Raw genomic sequence first — 24,669 nt, 5'->3', positions numbered from 1 at the left:
CTAAACGGTCAGTTACAAGAAGAAGTATATGTTGAACAACCTCCAGCTTTTGTAAACTACAAACTTCCTGATCATGTATACTATTTGAACAAAGCATTATATGGTCTTAAACAAGCTCCCAGGGCTTGGTACGAAACTCTTACGAAATTTCTAATTGATCATGACTTTTCCGTAGGATCAGTTGATAAGACCCTATTCAAATTTACTAAGAATAATCACATTTTATTGGTTCAAATCTATGTTGATGACATCATATTTGGGTCAACTAACCCCAAATTGTGCGAAAAGTTGGCTAAATTGATGCAGGACAAATTTGAAATGAGCATGATGGGTGAACTGACATTCTTTCTTGGACTGCAAGTGAAGCAACTGGAAACTGGTATATTCATTAGTCAAACAAAATATACAAAGGAGTTGCTAAAGAAATTTGGTATGGAATCATGCTCAGCTGCAACTACTCCCATGAGCTCATCAGTTAAACTAGACACTGACGAAGGGGGAATATCATTAGAGGCGACATTATATAGAGGACTAATAGGTTCATTATTATACCGAACAGCGAGTCGACCTGATATTGTTTTTGCTGTCTGTATGTGTGCTAGATTTCAAGCAAATCCCAAGCAATCACATTTCTCAGCTGCTAAATGAATTCTGAGATATCTTAAGAACACGCAAAATGTTGGGCTATGGTATTCAAAAGACTCCACCTTCAATTTAGTTGGATATTCAGACGCAGACTATGCAGGATGTAGGCTTGATCGTAAAAGTACAAGTGGATCTTGTCACTTCTTAGGAGACAGACTGATTTCTTGGTTCAGCAAGAAGCAGACGTCCATAGCGACCTCAACAACTGAAGCAGAATATCTTGCTGCTGGTAGCTGTTGTGCACAACTGATCTGTATTCAGCAACAACTGAAGGATTATGGAATCAAGTCAACTGAATCGCCCATATTTTGTGATAATACAAGTACAATTGCCATCACTTACAATCCAGTTCTTCACTCAAGGACCAAGCATATAGATGTCAGGCATCACTTCATCAGGGATCATGCGTTAAAGAAGGATATTCGACTAGAATATATTTCAACTGAACAACAAGCAGCTGACATCTTCACAAAACCATTACTCGAGGCTAAGTTTTCTTACTTTAGAAATATTCTTGATTTAATTGATTTATCTTAGAAATTATTAGTAATGCTGTTATGCTAACAGAATTATATGCAGAAAATAAAAAAAAAAAACACAACAAACTGAAAATAACATTTTATTTAGAAAACCAACGTTCCTATCTTACAGTAGATATCATGGAATCAACTGAATCTAACCAAGCCCTAACCCAATCATTTAATTCATAAATTCAAACTCTAGCAAATGCCCTAGACTTCGAAATTTTATCAACAACATGCCACTCCTTCCATAGCATTGCTTCCAAAAGACATTGGTCCTCGACCAAATCTCTAACATGCCTAACCTCAAAACGTTCAAGGTATTTCAGAGCTCTTGCCACCTGAGCACGAGTAGGAATGACACCACTGTCACTCACCATTTTCAACTCATGAATTTTTTCCCATGTTGTCAATACCTTCTGAAAAACATATCTTTCCATCTTTCTTTTAATTTCTATTAAGCGAGGGCTGACTGATCAGTCACATGAACATGAGTGCTACTACATGCATCAGAATCAGACATGTTATAATACTTTTGAACTGATATGGAATCACATTTTTATCACTATTGTCTTATTTATAGAAAAATGACGTTAGAGAAGCTGAAGAGTCTCAAGTCAATTAAAGCATATCTCACATTTACCGAGGATCTTTAAGATATCAGTTGTTCATTGTCAACTCACACCAATTTGAATTTTATTAATGAATGTTTAAAAGTATCAGTTTATGATCAACTTAGGACAGTTAGTTCCTCATCAATTCATTTAATTATTACAACTAATAAGATATAACATTTGCAGAAAAAAAAAGTAAAAATTTTATTAATTTCGAATAGTGGCTTGGATTACATCATTATACTTGTCTTCCACAACAATTATCAAAATTTCAGCCAAACAGATAAAGAAGAAGGAGCAGTCATGAGAAAGCTGTGAGAATGAGCTATGCGCCTCAGGATCTTCAATTCCTCGCGGAGCATCAGCTGATACATGTGACCGTCCTTGAAGACGTCCACCCACACAACAATATTCAAATGCTTTCGCACTTGATTCAGCTCTGCCATCAATTCAGGAGTGGTGGCCTCCCCAGAGTTGTATAAGAGCTCAAGCTCCTGCAATCGCTCCCAGTAATGCAGACTCTCATAGAAGACCTCGTCTTCTATCTCAGCCTTTCTAGCCTCCACAGAACAAGGAGAAGGACTGGAATCACTTGCATCTGCCATTTTATGATATTTAAGAATATGACATAAACTAACCGTATCACTTCTATTTATAGCAGATTATCAAGAAAGCTGAAGGGTCATTAACGCCTCAGCAAAACCGATAACCTCTCTGATTTTAAAAAATTACCTTGCTAATATACTTTATCTACTTTAATTATTAAATGCACCAATTTAGGGGGAATGTCAGTTTTTAAGAAGTTAACTGAGAAGACAATCATTTGTAAACTCTCAGCTGAATTAAATCAGTTTCCCAACTGATTACTCAGCTGAAAATTTTACAAATCTTCTCACATAAGTTAACAAATTAAAAACTTATTATATTTCAAATCAAATGATGTGACTGAACTTTTACGACGTGGCATATTTTAAAACCGTTCGTTATCATATACACACGTTCACAGCACACGAGCACACGTTTCTATTCAAATTTTTTTTGGGCTAACACGTGTCCAGAATTTGAACAGTCACGAACAAAAGTATTTTGCCCGCTTCAATTCAGCTCAATTCCTTACGATTGACATCGGTTTCTAAGAACATACAAATTTCAGAACTTACTTCTTCAACTTGCAGATTACCACACTTTTGGAAATGGCTAACCAGATCCCAGCCCACATTCTGAATGCTATGGTCATCGATTTTAACTCAGTTCTATCCATTCAAGAAGAAGACGTTAAGAATGTATTTCTAAAGCTTGAGTCGGCAGGTCTCAGGATGTTCTTGGGACAATCCTCTCAGAAAATATATCTCAAAGAAGTCAATGAATTATATCGGAAGGGATTTATCACTGCTAATAACACCATCTCTGTAACTATCAACGATCAGTTGCTACTCCTTTCAGAAGAAGCTTTCGGTGAAATATTTTCCTTGCCAACTGATGGTTATGTCAGTTTTTCTGAAGTAAGAACTCCAGACATTGAAGAAATGCAGTCTCGATTATCTGCTGATGGACGGAAAATTAAAGTCTCCGATCCAAAGAAGGAACTGAAACCAGAGATTCAGTTGTTAGCTGATATCGTGGCAAAGGGAATATTAGCAAAATCTGGTTCTTATGCTGCCCTCACACTTGAAAAATTCCAGGTAATGACCGTAATCATGGGTGAAAAGAAAGTAAATTGGAGATATATTCTTTTCAATATCTTGAAGAATATGCTTAAGTCATCCAAACTAGTCATGTGGCTTTACCATTCAAATTAGTTATCTGCTAAAACTGAAGGGGTTGATAGCTGAAAATGCTGAAACATCATCAAAATTCAAGATCTTTACTGCCAAAAATACTCTGCCATCAAAAACCAAACTAGAGATCGCACCATCACCACTTGTTTCAGAACCAGTCAAGAAAGCCAAAACTTTGGGCAAACTGAAGACAGCAAAAAGGAAACTGATTCTCAGTGAATCAGATTCAGAGAAAACACCTTCCCCTAGGCTTATTAAGAGACTAAGAACTCAAAGAACAAAACCAACAAATACAGGGGAAGTCATTTCAACCGAGAAAATTGTTCAGTCAGCTGCTCTATAGCCCATTCATGCTATCCCTTTGCAGGTAGTCTCACCTGATGATTCAGCTACTAAAGCAAAGGCACCAGTTAAGGTGAGAGCTCCCTTGACCCTCGTAAATCTTCCTACCATCTTGCCTCGAGCCAGACCTAAAGGTGTAATATTAAGGGAACCAGTGGATTCCACACATTCAGGAATGGATATTCCTCACATTCTATCAACTGACAAAGGAAAAGGCAAACTGGTTGAAGAACCCCGGCCATCTAATGTTATTCAAACACATATTGACCTAATTTGGGAACAGGTCAATGAATTTGCCACATCACGATTGAAATCTTTTGATTGTTGGAAAAGCTTCAGAACAGAAATCTTTTCTAAAGAGCTGAAGCATAGATCTCAACTGAAAAAGTTCATCAAACTGGAAGCAATTGTGATGAAAGTGGTCAAAGCTGCTACAATTCCCCAGGCATTAGAAAGGCAGAAATATTTTTTTGATCAAATTCGTGCTAAAAAGCTAGCAAGAATAGGTAGCAAAACTGAAGTCCAACTACAATCCCACAAGCCCAACTGCCTACAATGACAGGGCTGTGTTTACTCAACTGGACACAGATCTTAGAAGCCTGCAGGGTGAAATCAGATATTGGGAAGAAGATCAGGAACTAGTTCTCCATGACAAATCCACTAATTCAAAAACTGAAAAATATTTATCTTCCTCTCCACAAAAAGAACCATCCCCAATACAGGCAACTGAAGAACCAGTTAAGGGAATGCATCAATCCTCTCAGAAAGAACAACAACTATATTCTGAAGCAGAACTATCCCTGGCAAACATTGATGAAATCATTCAAGCTGTTTCCTTGGAAGCTCAGCTAGAGGAAATACAATCAAACTCAGTGGCCTACTCAACTGAACAACCGGAGCAAGAAATTAGGATACCATCTGAAGCACCAGCTGAGACACTCATTGCTGAAATACTTGTATCCGCTCAAACTGAAGATCAAACTGAAGTGCCAAACCAAACTTCAGAAAAAGATATAACTGATTCAGAAAAAGCTCAAACTGAAGCACCAGTTAACACAGAAAATTCTGCCACACAAGATCTTCAAACTGATGAACAAGCAAACCCTCTGAACAAGCAACTGATGAACAGGTAGAAGATCAGCTGCTCACTGAATCAAAGGAGCAAGAACAAAATTCAGTCCAATCTCCACAGGAGGCCCCTGTACATAAACCATCCATCTCCACCATTCAACGATCACCTTCTAACATTCAAGAAGACAGTCCAGCTCAGACTATGACTAGAACAATGGAAACTAATCAAGCATTAACTCTTTTTGGACAAACATCCAAGCAGTCAGAGACGCCTAGTCAGCAACCTCCAACTCAATCCACAGAAATGGATATTGTTCTTGAAGAAATTCAGAACATACAGTACAACATGCAAGAGATGCTCGCTGAAATCAAGAAAATTCAATATGATCAACTATCTCACACTGTCAAATTGGATTCTTTGACTGAATTTGATTCAGCAAAACTAAAATGTCTTCAAGCCAATATGGATTATCTTACCAAAACTGTGCTTGAAATAAAGAACGGACTAGCCAACTCACTCTTTACAACTCAAGGTGTAATCAGTCAGAGAGTTGAACGACTGGAAACTTCTGTCTCAAACAAAATAAAATTGCTGCAGACTTCCCTCACAACTGTTGCCTCAAGTATTTCATCAGATGTAAAACTTCTCTCCATTGATCTTCGAAAGTTATCAGACAAAATGGAGTCGTTTGACAAAAAGGGGGAAGAACAACTGAAGAAGAAAAAGATCAACTGAAGAAGAAATCAGATTATTAGAATCAACTGATATTTCTCAGAAATTTATGTTATCTACAAGGAATTCAGTTGTGCAATCTATTATTTTATCTACTAAGAGCTCAGTTATTCAATCTTAAATTACTTGGTTTTGTCAAACACATAAATGGGGAAATTGTTGGAAACTAGATTCTGGAGTTTGACAAAACGAGAGACAATTGATTAACAAAATATGAACCAACTGATAAGCACAAGCAAATTCGGTCAACAGAAATCAGTTGATACAAAAATACAGAAGTCAACTGATCAGCTGGAACTGATCAGTTAAAACAATTCAGCTGAATGCTTTAAAGTCAAGCATCCCTCAACTGAAGACGTCTCGGGAAAGAACAAAGAAGACATAATAAGATTACAGAAGCAACGCACAACAACCAAGGTTGCTTAGAACAATGTATTTCGGACAAAGCAATTAAGACGCCGAATTTCAATAAATGAAGCAAACAAATGTTGAAGGAACAATCAAGTGGAAACCAACGGATATCAAGAGTTCAAATTTATCTTAAGTTACCGTTGGAAAAGAAGAGTATAAATATGGCAGAATAAGGAAGGAAGAAGACAATAGAAAACAATCAAAAAACTTGCTGTTACTCTGTCAAAATCTAAGCTCACTCTTACTTGATTTATTCGTAGCAATCAAGGCTACAAGTTGAGCAAATTAGCACTCTGTAATATTTGATTAATTCAGTAGTGCTAAGATCAGTTACGCACAGAGATCATTTTGTAATACTAAGAGTTTCAGTTTAGGCAGTGGATAAGTCCTAACTGAAGTGGGTCTGTACAAGTGTTGTATTGGATCAAAGTCTTTTAGTGGAGATCCTATCCTTGTGATAGAAGGGGTGACGTAGGAGTAATTGAATTCTCCGAACATCCAGAAACAATTCTTGCGTATTTCATTTCAGTTCTGTATTCTATCTGTAAGTCAGTTATATTCCGCAACTACCTTAGTTTAACTGATTGACATTGACCAACAAGATTCCGAGGATCAGTTTGTCACCAAACTGAACTCAAATTCTCGAAAAGAACAATATTAATTGAGAGTGTTTATTCAACCCCCCTTCTAAACACTCTTGACTCGTCAATCGATCCTATCAAGTGGTATAAGAGCAGTTGAATCTTGTTCTTGAATACTTCTGATCTATAAATCTGCCAGCATGACTTCATTCAATAAAATTCCTATGTTCTCAAGAGAAGATTTCGATGACTGGAAAATCAGAATGCAGGCTCACTTAGCTGCACAAGATGATGACATGTGGTATGTCATAACAGACGGACCCATGAAGATTCTGAAAGCAAATACAACAATTGCTATAACTGAAGGGGCACCAAAGAGAATTCAAAAGCCCAGAGAAGAGTGGACAACTGAGGACAAAAGAAAAGCCAATCTTGACAATGTGGCCAAAGATGCTCTATATAAAACACTGGATAAAGCAACGTTCAACAAAATAAAGATGTGCAAAACAGCAAAAGAAATTTGGGAAAAGTTGATTCAGTTATATGAAGGAAATGACCAAACAAAAGAAAATAAACTCTCTGTTGCTGTTCAGAAATTTGACAATATCAAAATGAAGGTTGGGGAATCAATGAACGAATATGATGAAAGGGTGAGCAGTATTGTGAATGAATTAAATGCACTCGGAAAGGTGTATACTAACAAAGAGGTTGCTGATCGAGCAAAACTTGCACTATGAATTCCCCAAGAAAATATGATTTTGTATGCTCAAAATGTAATCGCAAGTGCACGATGTCAAGTAATAGTATAGTGTATATGAATACGAGTATCGTTCCACTGGAGACTGTATTTAACAAGTATTATTTTAGTTATTGAAACTTTAGCGACGAAGTTTGGTTGTTTGTTTATAACTACTAAAATGCAAGAAAATTAAATAAACAAGTTCAAAGATTAAATGATAAAATATGAATGCTAAATCAATGGATTAAATTTCAAATGATAAAAGAATTTGTTGGGAATTCTGGTTCACCTACCCCTTATTAATTAATTAATTCGTTCGATTGTGTTCTACGCTTCCGACAGGATTTCCTATTTAATTGAACACACTCTCTCGAGCTATGCCAAACTAATTCACTCAATGAAGTAATTAAATGTCTTTAATCATTTATCAAGAATGAACCGCATTTCGATTGATGAAATCCCCTAGTTTTCGACCCTAAGGACTATGACTATCGGCACGTATCCAATTTCATATGTCTATGCAAATTGTAGATCCGCAGATTATACTACTCGATCCTATCACTAGTTATTCTCTCGAACTCACTCGTGATATAAAATCGTCGTAAAAGTTAGCTACGCTCAAACGACACAATAACAATCGTAGTATAATCAAGAATAAAGCACAACTCAAAATATGAATTAATCAACTAAAAGTTTGGGGTAGGATCCCCTTTAATCCCAACAAATATGAAAGTTAGCTACTAGAATTCATAATTAAAATAAGCAAAACAATGTTTAAACAAAGGAAAATAAACTAGAAATACTAGACGTGACGAAATCTGCGAAGAACGATGCCCGGAAACCGTCGAATCTTCAATCCAAGTGCAAAAGTTCTCCAAAATCCCTTTTTTGGCTCTCAAAATATGTCTGAAATCTCTGAATCCTCCCCCCAATTCGTCCCCAAGACTTACCATATCGTTCCCCATCATCAAATCAGGCAAGAAATCGCGAATAACACTTTCCAAAAATAGGTGGCGCTCGGGCGGTAGAAAAGTACCGCTCGAGCGCCACATTCTCTGTAATTTTCCTTGGCATATGCAGCATTCGCGCTCGGGCGGTAGAAAACTACCGCTCGAGCGCCGACCTTTCTGTCGAAGTTCCTTTGGGGCTTTCATCTCGCGCTCGGGCGGTAGAATTTCACCGCCCGAGCGCCAATCCTTCTGTCCTTTTTGTCTTGACTTGGCACTTGGCTCCGATTTTCGCACTTCAAATAGATCAATTATCAAATCATGCGAGTCACTCAATTAACACTTCAATACGAGTCTTACTAGCATGCATCCCCGTGTCCATTTATCACTAGCCATAAATTGAACTTTATTCAACTTTTAAGTGCAGATAAGGGTGTTGAAAAGAAGGAAAATAAGCTCAAGCGGCTACAAGTTGGGAGTACACCGATCATTTTCATTGTGCAATCGTCAAGACTTTTCGTCTGACTTTCCTCGTCTCCTTACATCTCCAACTTTTAGCCTAGGAATAGAATTTCATTCCCTTTATTTCGGCTCCCCCCTCACTTTACATCTTCTTTTTTACTCAAAGTTCTTTTTGCAAGAAACTTTGTCATTTCAACATGTTGATGCACAATTTTCACACATGTACTCCCTAGGCTAAGAATATATGACTTTGGATTATAGCTGGTTAGGAGTATGATATTTGAACTCAGTGCATTGGACCGGAGGTAAATGTAAAGTTCAAGGCAGATCCATTTTTCGCATTCAAGGTCCCAGTTAGCGACTCATTTTCACGGGTTGACATGCTAAATCAACTCATAAATGGTGTCTTTCAAGTTAACCACACAAAACTTTCAAATTTCACCATTATTCCTACAAAATTCCAGCCCCCACACATGTGTGCTCAAAAAGTTCAAATTTTGCACCAAAATTCATGCTTTAACAATCAAGAGTATCATTCATGAAGTGACCCAATCAATACCTTTGTAACTATCATTTCAAATCATCATTGGCTCATAACGATGTCTTCTCACCATAAACGACCCCAAGCGAAAGACATGCGACGAAACTAAACCAATTAACTAAACAACCAAAACAATCTACCCACCCCCTCATACTAGACGTGTGCAATGTCCCCATTGCACAGAAGACTAAAACATAGGCATGCAAACACAAATGCAGACGAATAAACATGAAAACGAATAAACATGCTAGGCGGAAACAACGAAAAGAAAGAAAAAGAAAACAGGAAACAGCTAAAAGGAGAAAACAAAATAATAAAAAATAAATGTGCAAAAGAGGGGAAACAGTAAACTCCCCTAATCAAGTGTCGTCCTCCTCGTGCTCCGGCGGTTGCACTCCTGCGGCCTCCCCATGTTGAGAATAATCATACTAGAACTGGAATGGGGGAGGGGGTATCGGAGTCGGTGGAATGGTCGACGGGTCCACGCCCCCGTGCACAAGCATCGAGCGCATCATGTAGTCCAGGTGAGACAAATGGTCTGCGACGTACGAATTGAACTGGCCCTGATGAGCTTGAAAGGCTAGATTTTCATCCATTTTATCATTCGTCGTTCGCCTGCGGGGTTGTGGTGGTAGGCGGCGTGGGGCGGCAGTGCTGGGTCCACCCGTGTTCTCGGCCGGAGTTGGGAAGTCAATGTTTCGTTTGGCGCGTTTCCGCTGGATGTCATCCATACAAATAGCCTTCATAGGCTGCAACCATTCCTCATCATCACGAAATACGACTCCTGCCCCGGCGCACAATTCAGAGATGATGGTGGGGAAAAAGAGCCCGATATGCCGGTTGTGAGCACTCATGGTAATCTGAGAACTGATAAGCTTGCCCACATCGATTGGGTACTCGTTGGCCAAAGCGAACAGCAGTATCGCCCGCTCTTTCTGAACCTCGCTCTTGTGCGAGACGGGCATCATTCGTCGCGCCACAAACAGATACCAAATAGCCATTTCAATTTTCAAATAGCTCTCCTCAAAACAACTCGGCGGTCCGCCCATCGGTTTCCATGTTGCGCCCGGATGGCAAAGGGTTTCGAGAATTAAATCATAGTTCGGGTCGGCGGCCATTGCCTCGTAGAGAGAATCGTCAACCGCGGCAGTCCCCAAGAGTTCATTGATTTTAGTCGCGTCGTACGATACATGTTTTCCCCGAACAAACACCCTACCATCACGCGCCTCGGGGGCATTAGCATAGAATTCACGCACCACCGAGACTACCGCCGCATGAGGTTGATCACAGAATTGGTCCCATCCACGCCTGCTCATATCGACAAGAATATCTAATTGGAGGTCCTCATATTGTTTCCGAACCCCCCGCTCGGCTATAGGATTCCTATGAATTTTAGCATGCTCGTATCGAGCCCTAGCCTCCACACTAATAAAACGATGTCTATCAAACGCGGGAGACGATGAAGAAGAGCCGGGGTTACCTTTTTGTCTTTTAGGAGCCATAGGAGTGGAAGGATGGAAGAGGAAGACGATGGCCGGGGCAAAGACCCGATTGATGAACTAGGGGTGTGTTCCTACGAAGAAGAGTCGCCTTGCCGAGGTTTGGAGAAGAAATCGACCACCTGCACACAAAAATTGAGGGAGAGAGTGAAGAGGAATTAGGGATTTTGAGGGTAGGGGCGTGCAGAAAATGAAAGGGGGAAAGGGGTTCGCGACTTAAAAGGCAGTCGCGCTCGAGCGGTAAAAAATTACCGCTCGAGCGCCGAGTCCTCGGGAAAAAATATTTCAGAGGCAGATGTTCGCGCTCGAGCGGTAAAAAATTACCGCCCGAGCGCCAAGCTCTCTGGACATTTGTATGAACTTCGCGCCCGAGCGGTAATAAATTACCGCCCGAGCGCCGAGCTCTCGGGACAATTCACACTTTTTTTTTTTGTATAAAAAAAACATAAAATTACACTAAAATCAAATTGAATGCAAGATGAAGGAAAAAAGAATAGTTCTCAATTTATAGTCGAGAGCTTGACTGTCGGTCCGTCTCAGTTCAGATGATCTTGGAACCGTGTGATTCCAAGTTGTGGCTCAACTGTGCCACCCATGTAGTGCTTGAGGCGCTGGGCATTGACCGTGAATGTCCCGTCCTTCCCATCTTTCAATTCTACAGCTCCCGATGGATAAAATTTTGCGATCACGAATGGACCAGACCATCGTGACTTCAATTTTCCGGGAAACAGTCGCAACCGGGAGTTGTAGAGTAGGACACTTTCGCCTTCTTTGAATTCTCTCTCGATGATCCTCTTGTCATGAGCCTTCTTTGTTTTCTCTTTGTATGACAATGCAAGATCATATGCCTGATTCCGGAACTCCTCCAATTGGTCCAATTGAAGCAAACGCTGTTCACCTGCATCAGTAAAATTAAAGTTCAGCGCTTTTGTTGCCCAATATGCACGATGCTCCAACTCGACAGGTAAATGACATGCTTTACCAAACAAAAGCCTATACGGTGTAGTGCCGATAGGTGTTTTAAAAGCAGTCCTATACGCCCAAAGAGCATCATCTAACCTCACCGACCAATCTTTCCTACTGACACCTACTACTTTCTCCAAGATTCGCTTAATCTCACGATTCGACACTTCCACTTGACCACTCGTCTGAGGGTGATAAGGGGTAGAGATCTTATGTGTGACACCATATTTGCTTAAAAGTTTTTCAAAGAGTTTGTTGCAAAAATGAGTGCCACCATCACTAATGATTGCTCGTGGTGTTCCAAAGCGGTTAAAAATATTTTTCTTCAAAAATCTTAGAACCACTTGAGCATCATTAGTGGCGTATGCTTCCGCCACTACCCACTTAGACACATAATCCACTGCCACCAAAATGTATTTTTTTGTGAAAGAACTAGGAAATGGTCCCATGAAATCTATCCCCCATACATCAAAAACCTCACACTCAATGATATTATTTAAAGGCATTTCGTGACGGTTAGAGATGTTACCTGACCGTTGGCATTTATCACAATGTAGCACATAAGAACGAGCATCTTTAAAGAGGGTTGGCCAATAAAAGCCACATTCGAGTACCTTAGATGCCGTCCTCGTTGGTCCAAAGTGACCACCTACCTCACGGTCATGGCAATGGTTTAGAATCTTATAAAACTCTTCCTCCGCAACACACCGTCTTATCATGGAATCTGCACAAATCTTAAACAAGAACGGTTCCTCCCAAAAATAGTATTTCATGTCAGAAAAGAATTTCTTTCGTTGGTGAAAAGATAGGTTCGGTGGAGGTGTGCCTGTGACAAGAAAGTTAGCGAAATTTGCATACCATGGACAATTTCTCACCTCAAATAGTTGCTCATCCGGGAACCAATCATCGATAGCATTATCAACAGAATCATTACAAATACACTCTAATCTAGATAAATGATCTGCAACCACATTCTCAACACCCTTCTTATCTTTTATTTCTAAATCAAATTCTTGCAACAATAGAATCCACCGAAGTAGGCGTGGTTTTGCATCTTTCTTCGCAAGTAAATGTTTCAGTGCAGAGTGGTCAGTGTAGACAATGACTTTAGACAAAACAAGATATGCATGAAACTTGTCAAGTGCAAACACTACTGCAAGTAACTCTTTTTCGGTGGTAGCATAATTCAATTGTGCCTCATCTAAGGTCTTACTTGCATAGTATATAGTGTGGAATACCTTGTTCTGTCTTTGGCCGAGGACAACACCTACCGCAGTATCACTAGCATCGCACATGATCTCGAAAGGTAGATCCCAATCCGGTGCTACCAAGACATGAGCCGTCACCAAGCGCTCCTTCAACTTCTCGTATGCCTGCAAGCAATCAGAATTAAAGTTAAAGGATACATCTTTCATGAGTAAAGAAGATAGAGGTTTGGCAACTTTAGAAAAATCTTTGATAAAACGCCGGTAAAAACCGGCGTGGCCTAGAAAACTTCTAACTCCCTTTATGGACGCCGGAGGTGGTAAGTTCTTAATCACTTCAACTTTCGCCTTGTCCACCTCGATTCCGTCCCCCGAAACCTTGTGCCCTAGGACAATTCCCTCTTGTACCATGAAGTGGCATTTTTCCCAATTAAGCACCAAGTTTGTCTCCTCACATCTCCTCAACACTACCGTCAGATTCTGCAAACAATCATCAAAAGAAGAACCAAATATCGAGAAATCATCCATAAAAATTTCAAGAAAAGTTTCTATCATATCATGGAATATAGCGGTCATGCAACGTTGAAATGTGGCAGGGGCATTACAGAGACCAAACGGCATGCGGCGAAAAGCAAAAGTGCCGTAAGGACAAGTGAAAGTGGTTTTCTCTTGGTCCTCCGGCGCAATCATAATTTGGTTGTACCCCGAATACCCATCCAAAAAGCAATAAAACTCATGACCCGCTAACCTCTCAAGCATCTGATCGATAAAGGGAAGGGGAAAGTGGTCTTTACGGGTGGCATCATTCAATTTTCTATAATCAATGCACACACGCCATCCCGTAACAGTCCTAGTGGGTATTAATTCATTATTTTCATTTGTGATAACAGTAATCCCACCTTTCTTTGGCACACATTGAACGGGACTTACCCATGCACTATCAGATATAGGGTAGATAATACCTGCATCGAGAAGCTTAATCGTTTCAGCTTTCACTACCTCTTGCATCTTAGGATTCAATCTTCTCTGAGGTTGCACAAGAGGTGAGTACTTCTCTTCCATCAAGATCTTGTGCATGCAGACTGATGGATTGATCCCTTTGATATCCGCCACCTTCCACGCAAATGCACCCTTGTGTGCTTTCAATACTTCCAACAGTTTGTCCTCCATCACATCTGTCAAAGCAGCAGAAATAATAACAGGTAAAGTGTTATTCTCACCTAAATACACGTACTTGAGGTGTGGAGGCAACGGCTTCAGCTCAAGTGTTGGGGGATCCTCGATGCTTGACCTTTGAGGGGTCAAATCTCTTCGTTCTCCCAGATCCTCTAGTCGCATCCTCATTGACCTTCTCCATGGTTGGTTGGCATTAAAGTGTGCCACAATTTCGGCTCTTTCCTCATCCAATTCCTCTTCTCCCAATTCAGTATCGATAGTGGCCTCCAAAGGGTCCCTAAGAGCATCCTGTACATAGTTAGACGCAAGAGAGTCAAACGCATCAATTCTAAAACAACTATCAGAATGCAGTGTGTGCTTAAGTGCATTAAACACATCAAAAGTAATCTCTTCGTCGCCCACTCTCAATCGCAACTTCCCTTCTTGCACATCAATCAGTGCCTTGCCAGTCGCAAGGAACGGTCTACCCAAAATCAGAGGCATCTCCTCATCCTCATCCATATCAAGCACCACAAAGTCCGCAGGAAAGATAAACTTGTCCACTTTCACTAGCACATCCTCAATCACTCCGCGGGGGTACTTGACAGACCTGTCAGCCAGTTGTAAAGACATCCTCGTCGGCTTAGGCTCTCCTAATCCGAGTTTCCTGAAAACAGATAAGGGCATTAGATTAATATTTGCACCAAGATCACACAATGCTTTACAAAAAACAACATCACCAATCATGCAAGGGATAGAAAAACTCCTTGGGTCTTTTAGTTTCGGTGGGATTTTGTTTTGCACCAAAGCAGAGCAACTCTCAGTCAAGTTCACTGTCATGTGATCCTCCAATTTTCGCTTGTTAGCTAAGATGTCCTTCAAGAATTTGGCATAACTAGGCATTTGCATTAAAGCATCGGCAAAGAGAATATTGATATGCAATTTTTTAAACACCTCAAGAAATTTACCGAATTGTGCATCTAGATTTGCCTTTTTCAATGCTGCAGGGAAAGGCGGGGGAATAACAATCCTAGGATGTGCCGTGGGTGCTGGTGTAGAGTTAGATGACTTACCTTTTGACGCCTCAGCCTGCTCATCCGGTACTTGGCTTTTCTCTTTCTCTCTAGGCTCCAAAATCTTTCCACTCTTCAACTCAATGGCCTTTACTTGCTCTTTTGGATTAGTCTCGGTATTACTTGGCAAGGTGCCCGGCTCTCGACTTGCTATCATCTTGGCCAACTGTCCAATTTGATTCTCGAGCCCCTTTATTGATGCATCTTGGTTTTGGAGTCGAGTTTCAGTGGATGAGATAAACTTAGACATCATTTGTTCCAAGTTGGACTTTTCTTCTCTAGGAGGATCGGATCTGTACATCGGTTGTTTCCCATATTGTTGTCCTCCTTGCGGCCTATTCTGACTGTTTTGACCGCCCCATGAGAAGTTGGGATGTTGCCTCCACCCAGGATTATATGTGTTTGAGTAAGGGTCATTCCGTGGACGGTTTTGGACTCCCACTTGATGCACAGGTGCTCCTTCGGGCACATAGAATGGATTGTCATCTTGACAGTCTTTCACATAGTGTTCACCTCCACATTTCTCACAGAATACCTCTTGCAAACGCATAGCCGTGCCACCCAAGTTCAAGCCATCTATTTTCCTGTTTAAAGCATCAAGTTGTGCAGTAATAGCAGAAAAATCAGTTACCTGGTGCACTCCTGCACTTCTCCGCTGGTTGTTTCTGTCAGATTGAGGATGATAACTGCTAGCAGCCATCTCCTCCAACAACTCATATCCTTCTTCCGCAGTCTTCCTCAATAGGTTCCCACACGCTGCAGCATCTATCATAGTACGGTTAGGAGTAAGCAAACCGTAATAAAAAGTTTGAACGACTAACCCAAGTGGTAACTCGTGATGTGGGCATCTTCGTAATAGATCCTTGAAACGCTCCCACGCCTCATATAGTGACTCTTGATCGAACTGAGCAAATGTTGTAATGTCAGCTCGCAGCTTCATGGTTTTTGATGGAGGAAAGTATTTGATAAGAAACGCCTTCGCCATGTCCTCCCATGTAGCGATCGAACCTACAGGTAAACAATTCAACCAAGCTTTAGCTTTATCACGCAAAGAGAAAGGAAATAAACGCAGTCTAACAGCATCATCAGAAACTCCATTAAATTTAAAGGTATCGCAAATCTCAAGAAAATCCGCGATGTGTGTGTTTGGATCGTCCACAGTAGTTCCTCCGAATTGGACGGTGTTCTGAATCATCTGGATAATGGCTGGTTTTATTTCGAATTGGTTTGCCCGCACAATCGGCCTCACAATGCTGGGGCGTGCACCATCCAAAGAAGGTTGGGCATACTCTAACATGGGTATGCGGCGTGGCATCTCAATTCGTCTCTCGTTTTGGCGCTCTGCCTCCTGCTCTTGTTCGTGCCTCTCCATCAGTTCCTTAAGTCTTTGCTGTTGTCTTCGCCTGCGGAAAGTCCTTTCAATTTCAGGGTCACACTCAAGCTCCAAGTCAAGTGACTTTGGCATGCACCGGAAGAGATATCTGAATCAAAATATGGAGTGTTAGATCAGTAAAAATAAAATACACTAAAGAACATAACTAAGAATATAATTGTAGATTAACAGTCCCCGGCAACGGCGCCAAAAACTTGATCGAGCAAAACTTGCACTATGAATTCCCCAAGAAAATATGATTTTGTATGCTCAAAATGTAATCGCAAGTGCACGATGTCAAGTAATAGTATAGTGTATATGAATACGAGTATCGTTCCACTGGAGACTGTATTTAACAAGTATTATTTTAGTTATTGAAACTTTAGCGACGAAGTTTGGTTGTTTGTTTATAACTACTAAAATGCAAGAAAATTAAATAAACAAGTTCAAAGATTAAATGATAAAATATGAATGCTAAATCAATGGATTAAATTTCAAATGATAAAAGAATTTGTTGGGAATTCTGGTTCACCTACCCCTTATTAATTAATTAATTCGTTCGATTGTGTTCTACGCTTCCGACAGGATTTCCTATTTAATTGAACACACTCTCTCGAGCTATGCCAAACTAATTCACTCAATGAAGTAATTAAATGTCTTTAATCATTTATCAAGAATGAACCGCATTTCGATTGATGAAATCCCCTAGTTTTCGACCCTAAGGACTATGACTATCGGCATGTATCCAATTTCATATGTCTATGCAAATTGTAGATCCGCAGATTATACTACTCGATCCTATCACTAGTTATTCTCTCGAACTCACTCGTGATATAAAATCATCGTAAAAGTTAGCTACGCTCAAACGACACAATAACAATCGTAGTGTAATCAAGAATAAAGCACAACTCAAAATATGAATTAATCAACTAAAAGTTTGGGGTAGGATCCCCTTTAATCCCAACAAATATGAAAGTTAGCTACTAGAATTCATAATTAAAATAAGCAAAACAATGTTTAAACAAAGGAAAATAAACTAGAAATACTAGGCGTGACGAAATCTGCGAAGAACGATGCCCGGAAACCGTCGAATCTTCAATCCAAGTGCAAAAGTTCTCCAAAATCCCTTTTTTGGCTCTCAAAATATGTCTGAAATCTCTGAATCCTCCCCCCAATTCGTCCCCAAGACTTACCATATCGTTCCCCATCATCAAATCAGGCAAGAAATCGCGAATAATACTTTCCAAAAATAGGTGGCGCTCGGGCGGTAGAAAAGTACCGATCGAGCGCCACATTCTCTGTAATTTTCCTTGGCATATGCAGCATTCGCGCTCGGGCGGTAGAAAACTACCGCTCGAGCGCCGACCTTTCTATCGAAGTTCCTTTGGGGCTTTCATCTCGCGCTCGGGCGGTAGAATTTCACCGCCCGAGCGCCAATCCTTCTGTCCTTTTTGTCTTGACTTGGCACTTGGCTCCGATTTTTGGTTGTTCCGGCCTTTTTTCCTGCAAATTAATCACGCCCGAGTGAGATAGGATAAAATGCAAATATTTACTCTAAAATGAACAGAAAGTAAACGAAATGCATACATGCACCATGCACACAACTAAACCAATGCAATAAAACACGTAAAAACGACACATATCAGTTGCACTAAAAGTAATGAGAGGTCTTCCAAAGGAATGTGATGTCAAAACTATGGCTATGAGAGAATCTAAAGACTTGAACCTGATCGAACTTCATGAACTATTTGCTGATTTAAAGGCCTATGAATTTGAATTGCAGAGCAGAGAAGGAGAACCACTTACTCCTACAACTACAACTGCTCTAGCAGCTAGAAGAACAGAACCAATTGGTTCAGTCGAGAAATCTGCCGATCAGTTAAGCAATGATGCTATGGCATTATTCATCAAAAAGTTTGGGAGGTTCATGAGAAAGAACCAAGGAAACTTTCAGAAGCAATACCAGAGAAACAATTCCAAAGAAGAAATAAATGCTTGCTACAATTGTGGCAAAACAGGTCATTATATTGCTGATTGTCCTAAACCTAAAAAGGACAATCAAGGATCAACTGACAGAAAAAAGAAATCATATGAGCATAAGAGAAGACCCAGAGATGATAAGAAAACCTACAGAAAGAAACATGAAGTTCTATTAGCTAAAGAAAACAAATCCAAATGGGCAGAGACTGATAGTGACGAATCAGAACCAGAAAGCTCATATAGCTCAAGTGATGAAGAAGAAGTCAAATGTCTAATGGCAAATAATACAGAAGAAGAATTTACAAGTCAACAGGTATTTGATTTCAGTTCAACTGATTTTACACGAGAAGAACTCATTTTAACACTGCATGAAATAGTAAATGAGTATCATTTTAAAGCAATAAATGTCTATGATATGAATCCTTGAACATAAGAAAGGCAAACACGAATAATTGGAATCTTTTCCTCAATTCAATAACGAACAAGGATCGGTGTTGCGATGTCCCGATATTTTTGAATGAAGTATTGCATGACCTTTACCCCTAAACTACGAGATTTAGTAATAAAGTACCACAAAGAAAAACAACCAAAACTCGAACAAACCTTCAAAGTGTTAGAGTAGGTTCACGTCGAGCCAAATGTTGGCCGAGTGTTCACAATGAAACTCTATATATAAACAATCTTTATTTTAATAATATCTGAAATTATTGTTTTGGCACATCTTTATCTGTATACTCATGCTAAATTCATAGATAAAGTCCTTGAATATACAAATAGTAGAAAGAATATGAGAAGCTCATATGATGAGTATCATGAAACTCATATTTGGAATACTGTATATTCTAAACAGTTCCTGGTCGATTCAGCCGCCGCTAAGAAGGATATAGGCCGCTCGAGTTCGAGACTAGTATCTGCGATGTGAGTACCATGCTTCATTGGTAGGGGACATTGTGATGTCCGAGCATGCAGATAGGTGCTCCTTGTAGAGTGCACTGAACAACCCTCCATAAAGGACTTTCCAAGTGGTTCTCACTTATCGAGTGGAAACGTCTTAGTTTATGGTTGTACACCATTAGTCCTTATGACCCGGGACAACATTGAGACTCTATGTGTTAGTATTACACTTTAACTTGTTTACCGACTCTCAAGGGGTCATCAGGTGGCAAGGTTGGGTGTTTTGTCGAAACATATAGGAGTCGATGCATTGTAGTCGGGGATTCACCGCTTACCTTCGGGTATGGATATCCTATGTGTATGTAGTATGAAATCTCTAATCAGAATATGGTGGTAATTATGAAAGGGGTTTCATAGATTACACCATCGATGCAACTACAACATGACACATAGTATCGATTCATTGACAACTCTCGATATACCAATGGTGGTCGAATCGGTCGAGATATATGAGTTGAAGGGACCGTACTGTACGCTAACCATAATTGAATGGTTCTTGCAGGCACTATCATTTGATACTTAGGGAATCATGTAAGCGATGCTGCTAAGCAATTAACATGATTGGTTGGGTACTATCATACTTGAGTTCTGACGTTCTTGTTATTAAGGTGTTGATAAGTAAGAATGGAGCAATTGGGGTATGCTCGTATAAGGACATGTTTAGTCCGAATCACATGGAGATGTGAACCAACAGCTAGTTGTATCAATGAACCATTGAGGGTCACACAAGTGCTAACTTTTTAGATCCCGTTGAGAAGTAAAATAGTTCAATGTGTTGAACGGCTTATAAAGGAGTTTATAAGTGTAAATAAAAATAGAAGTATGACTTCTATAAGGAGAATGTAACTTTTAATTTGAGGAAGTGTTCCTAAATTAAAAATTGGCCAAACAAATAATATATTTGAAAATTGTGATTTTCCTAAACATTATTAGGGACTAAATTAAATTAATTCAAGTGTTGAATTAATTAAATACTTGTGGGCCTAGTAGAGTCCAAATAATTAAATTAATTCAAGTGTTGAATTAATTAAACAATATTGGGTCTTGTAGAGCCCAATTAAAAATATTTATTAAACTAGTGGGCTTGAGAAAAATCAAGTAAAGGTTAAATGGTCTCAAATGTGTTTGAGACAATTTAAATATAAGTCCATGGGCCTTGTAATTGTTACAAGCTCAAGTAAAAAACATGCTTGGAATGTGAAGGGTTAGAGACAACTTTTGAATTAATTGCATGGCATGCAATGCAACTTTTTTATTATACTTTTTCCACAACCAAGAAAAACGCTTCTCCCACGCTCCTCCCCTCATGTTGGACGAAATTTGATGCCCTATTCTCCTCTATTTTTGCTTCTTCAATTGTTGATGAAAGCACACACTTATCAATGAAAAATGCTCTAATTTTTCTAGTGCAAAATTAGAGTGGTTCTAGCTTGTTGGTGGTGGACCTAATTTTGAAGGAAAGATTCAAGAACAAGGGGAAGCTTGTAGATTGTCATCCTTTGAAGAGCTTATATGTTTGACAACTAAGTTGGAGCCATCATCAATCTTTTAAGATTGATAGGTATATTTTCTAAACACACTATGAATGTCATATTTTGTGTTTTTTTGTATTTGCTACATATTATAGAATTAGGGTGCTCGGTTTTCTTGTTGAAAAACATTTTTAAAACTTCCGTTGTGCTTTCGGGCACCTTAATCGATCCCCTTTCAAGTGGTATCATGAGCTAAGGATACTATTTTGTATAGCATATACATAATATTATATTGATGTCGATTTCTAACTACATGAGACAAAATTTTGCATCAAATCGTGGCCGGTTTTGGGGACAACTTTGGGCAACAAGTTGCTGCCCATTTCGGGCACCTCGGGCTGCCCGAGGGGCTGCCCATTTCGGGCAGCAAGTGCGGGCGGGCTGCCCGAACATCCCCTATGTTTTAATTAAAAAAAAATTTTGTGCTTGTTGGCCGGAATCCGGCGACGGTGATGACGACTAGGGTTTCCAAAAGTGTTTTGGATTATCAAAGTGTCATGGGTCTTGATGTTGTTGGGTCATTAGATGGCTAACATATTTGTGAAATTTTAAATGGGTCAAAATGTTTTTGATGAAAAATTATTTTTGGGTCCTTAAGTTTAAATTTACAAAATTTTCAAATATTTTCTCATGAAATAAATAATTGAAGTTGGACTTTAATTATTTATAGTAAATGGTGATTTACAAGAAATTCGGTTATAAATAAATTAATTAGAAAGTAGACAAATGTGTTTGTATACTTTGTTAATTTAGTTTATAATCGTGGCGGTTAGTGATTGGATCAAGATATATAATATTGGATCAATTAATTATTGTGATAATTAATTGATGGTGTATGATATGTGATATTATGCATGAAGGATTATCAAAAGCCCAAGCCCAATTTGCTAGGTGTATGCTAGGATATTTTATGTTGAGTGATTGTAATAATTATCAAATTTAAAATGAGCTTGGTTTATGGCCCGTTCCCACCCGATGAGATGTATCCCTATTTACTATGGATATTTATTTGTAAATATTAGTATAGTGGAAGATTAAGATTGGAAGATGGTGGCCTTGATGATTATGAAGATCGAAGACATGTAAATATAGGAAGCATATGTAATAGTTGCATTTGCATCCCATGCATTTCCCTAGGATTGGACCTAAGCCCGTGTTTAGCTCACACAGACCATTAGTATTGGGGCGATTGATCATCCTTGTTTTGTTTACTGTTTATAATATATGCATGATATGTTATAAATAATGAGTATGTGCATTATTATTATGATAATAACAAAGTTGCATGAATCCAGCAAACATACGATCAAACATGGCGAGCATTTAAATAAAATTAATGATGAGACCTTTCAAAATTAAAAACCCTCATTTTGAATAAGATTTAAATTAATATCAAGCCCGAAAAGGAGAATTATAAGTTTGTTTATAATTTCCATGTTTTCCATCGACAATGGGTGCATGATGAACGCTACCCGTGCTCGGGGCTCGGCTCATATTATTGGGGGGGCCCTGGGTGCCGGAAAGCTGTGACATCCATTGACATGGTGATGTGAACTACGTGGAACTCCCATGATTTCGGCTCATATTATTGAGGGAACTCATGGCGACCGTCCATTAAGGTTCAACATCGTTGGGTAAGGCTTGACACGTAAAGATGAACAACGTCATATTATTGGGTCCTAATCAAACGTGAGACAAAATTTTACGTAAAGGATTGCATTGTGATGCAATTGGAAACTACCTTTTAGGAATTGTGATTGGCTGATATTATTCGGGATCATAATTCGCTAATTGGACCTTACGTACCTACTGAGGAAATGAGTTTCTCGTTTTCACTAGAGGGTAGTGAAAGATGTTAAAACAGTGGGAGTAAAAATTTATAAAGTAAAAGTCCATACTTTATATCTTAATAAATATTTTAAAATAGTCACCAACATTTATCTGTTTTATTTTTCAGTACAAATTGACAATGTCTTTGATTTGCAATCCGCTATCTGCAATACTCGACAAACACGTATTAACTGGATCTAACTACCTCAACTGGCTAAGAAACCTGAAAATAGTCTTGAATTCGGAAAGGATAGCATATACACTTACTGAGTCGCCCCCTGTTGAGGCTCCGACTGACTGCACTCCTGAGGAATTGCAGACTTACAAAGAATGGTGTGACCATGACTTGAAAGCCGAGTGTTATATGCAGGCTTCCAAGAATGATGAGAAGTCGGTTATTTATGTGGATTCTTCATCTGGTACGAAGATTGGTCCACATAAGAAGGGAAAGAAGCGTTCTTTCCAACGTCCCAAGAAGAACGTAACCTTGAAGAGGCAATCTCCGAGTCCCGCTGTGGCAGCCATACCAGTGAAGGCTGACAAGACTGTTGACATATGTCATTACCAGTGTTTTTATAACCGGACCGTTAATCGAACCGGTCAAGCCTTAAAAAATGGTTCAACTAGTTCAACCGAACGGTAGAACCAGATCAATAAAATTAATATTTTATTTATTTTATATAATAAATAAAATAGTAAAATATTGATTATTTATGTTTTTATAGTTTTTACTTAATTTTTATGATGAAAATTACAACAAATATCCAAATAAACATCACTTTTCAAATTCAAAAATCCAAATTACACCTAACATGTAACCAAATAGTGAAATTTCTGGGTTTTTACTTATCTCCGGTTTTTTCCGGTTTTTTCTGGTTTAACCGGATTTTAACTGGTTTTTTCCGGTTAAACCTGTTTTCCGGTTTTTTAATTATCTCCGGACCGGTCTGGAGGCCGGTTCGCGGTTGAACCGGTCCGACTGGCCGGTCCGGTCCGGTTTGGAGAACACTGGTCATTACCGCAAGAAGCCTGGACATTGGAGGCGTAACTACAAAGAATATATTGCCCAGAAAAGTTTTGGAAATGGTATGTTATACATTGAAGTAAACATTTCAATTAACTCTACTTCTTGGGTATTAGATACTGGTTGTGGCTCACATCTCTGTAATGAGTTACAGGTGATGGGAAGAAATAGAAGGCTTAGTGAAGGTGAGACCTTCTTGAGAATGGGCAATGGAGCAAGAGTTGCTGCCAAGACCGTAGGAGATGTTTACTTATTGTTGAACAATGATTTTAAGTTAATGTTAAGAGATGTCTTGTTTGTACCTGAATTGGTGAAAAACATTATTTCCATTTCTATACTTGATAAAGATGGATTTTCTTGTTTATTTAGCAAAGGTGTTTGCAACATTTACAAGAATGAATGTTTAATTGGTACTGGAGAACTTGAAAACGATCTCTACACCTTAAAATTGAAAAATATTCCACTAAACAATGTCCAAGCAATAACAACAAACAAGCGAAAACAAGATACTCTAAATTCGGCACAATTATGGCATGCTCGATTAGGACATATTTCCCTAAGAAGGATGAACAAGCTAGTGGAAGTAGGCATGTTTGATATGTCTGATATTAATGCTCTCACGACTTGTGAATCCTGTCTGAAAGGAAAGAAGAACAAAATTCCGTTTAAAGGGCCATGTGGAGCGAGCCAAAGGGTT

General features: G+C 39.2%; 1 protein-coding gene and 1 non-coding gene across 2 annotated transcripts in view; one reads left to right on the top strand and one right to left on the bottom strand.

Moving 5' to 3' along the window:
- LOC140835405 (vacuolar-sorting protein BRO1-like) overlaps positions 1 to 24,669 on the bottom strand; it is a 67,856-nt gene that overhangs the window by 12,522 nt on the left and 30,665 nt on the right.
- Positions 16,111 to 16,216, top strand: LOC140835617 (small nucleolar RNA R71). The gene has a single exon (XR_012118939.1). It is a non-coding gene; the product is annotated as a small nucleolar RNA R71 (small nucleolar RNA).

Source organism: Primulina eburnea, chromosome 6, assembly GCF_022965805.1.
Source record: "Primulina eburnea isolate SZY01 chromosome 6, ASM2296580v1, whole genome shotgun sequence".
Classification (NCBI taxonomy): Eukaryota; Viridiplantae; Streptophyta; class Magnoliopsida; order Lamiales; family Gesneriaceae; genus Primulina; species Primulina eburnea.
This window is presented reverse-complemented; position numbering and strand designations above follow the sequence as displayed.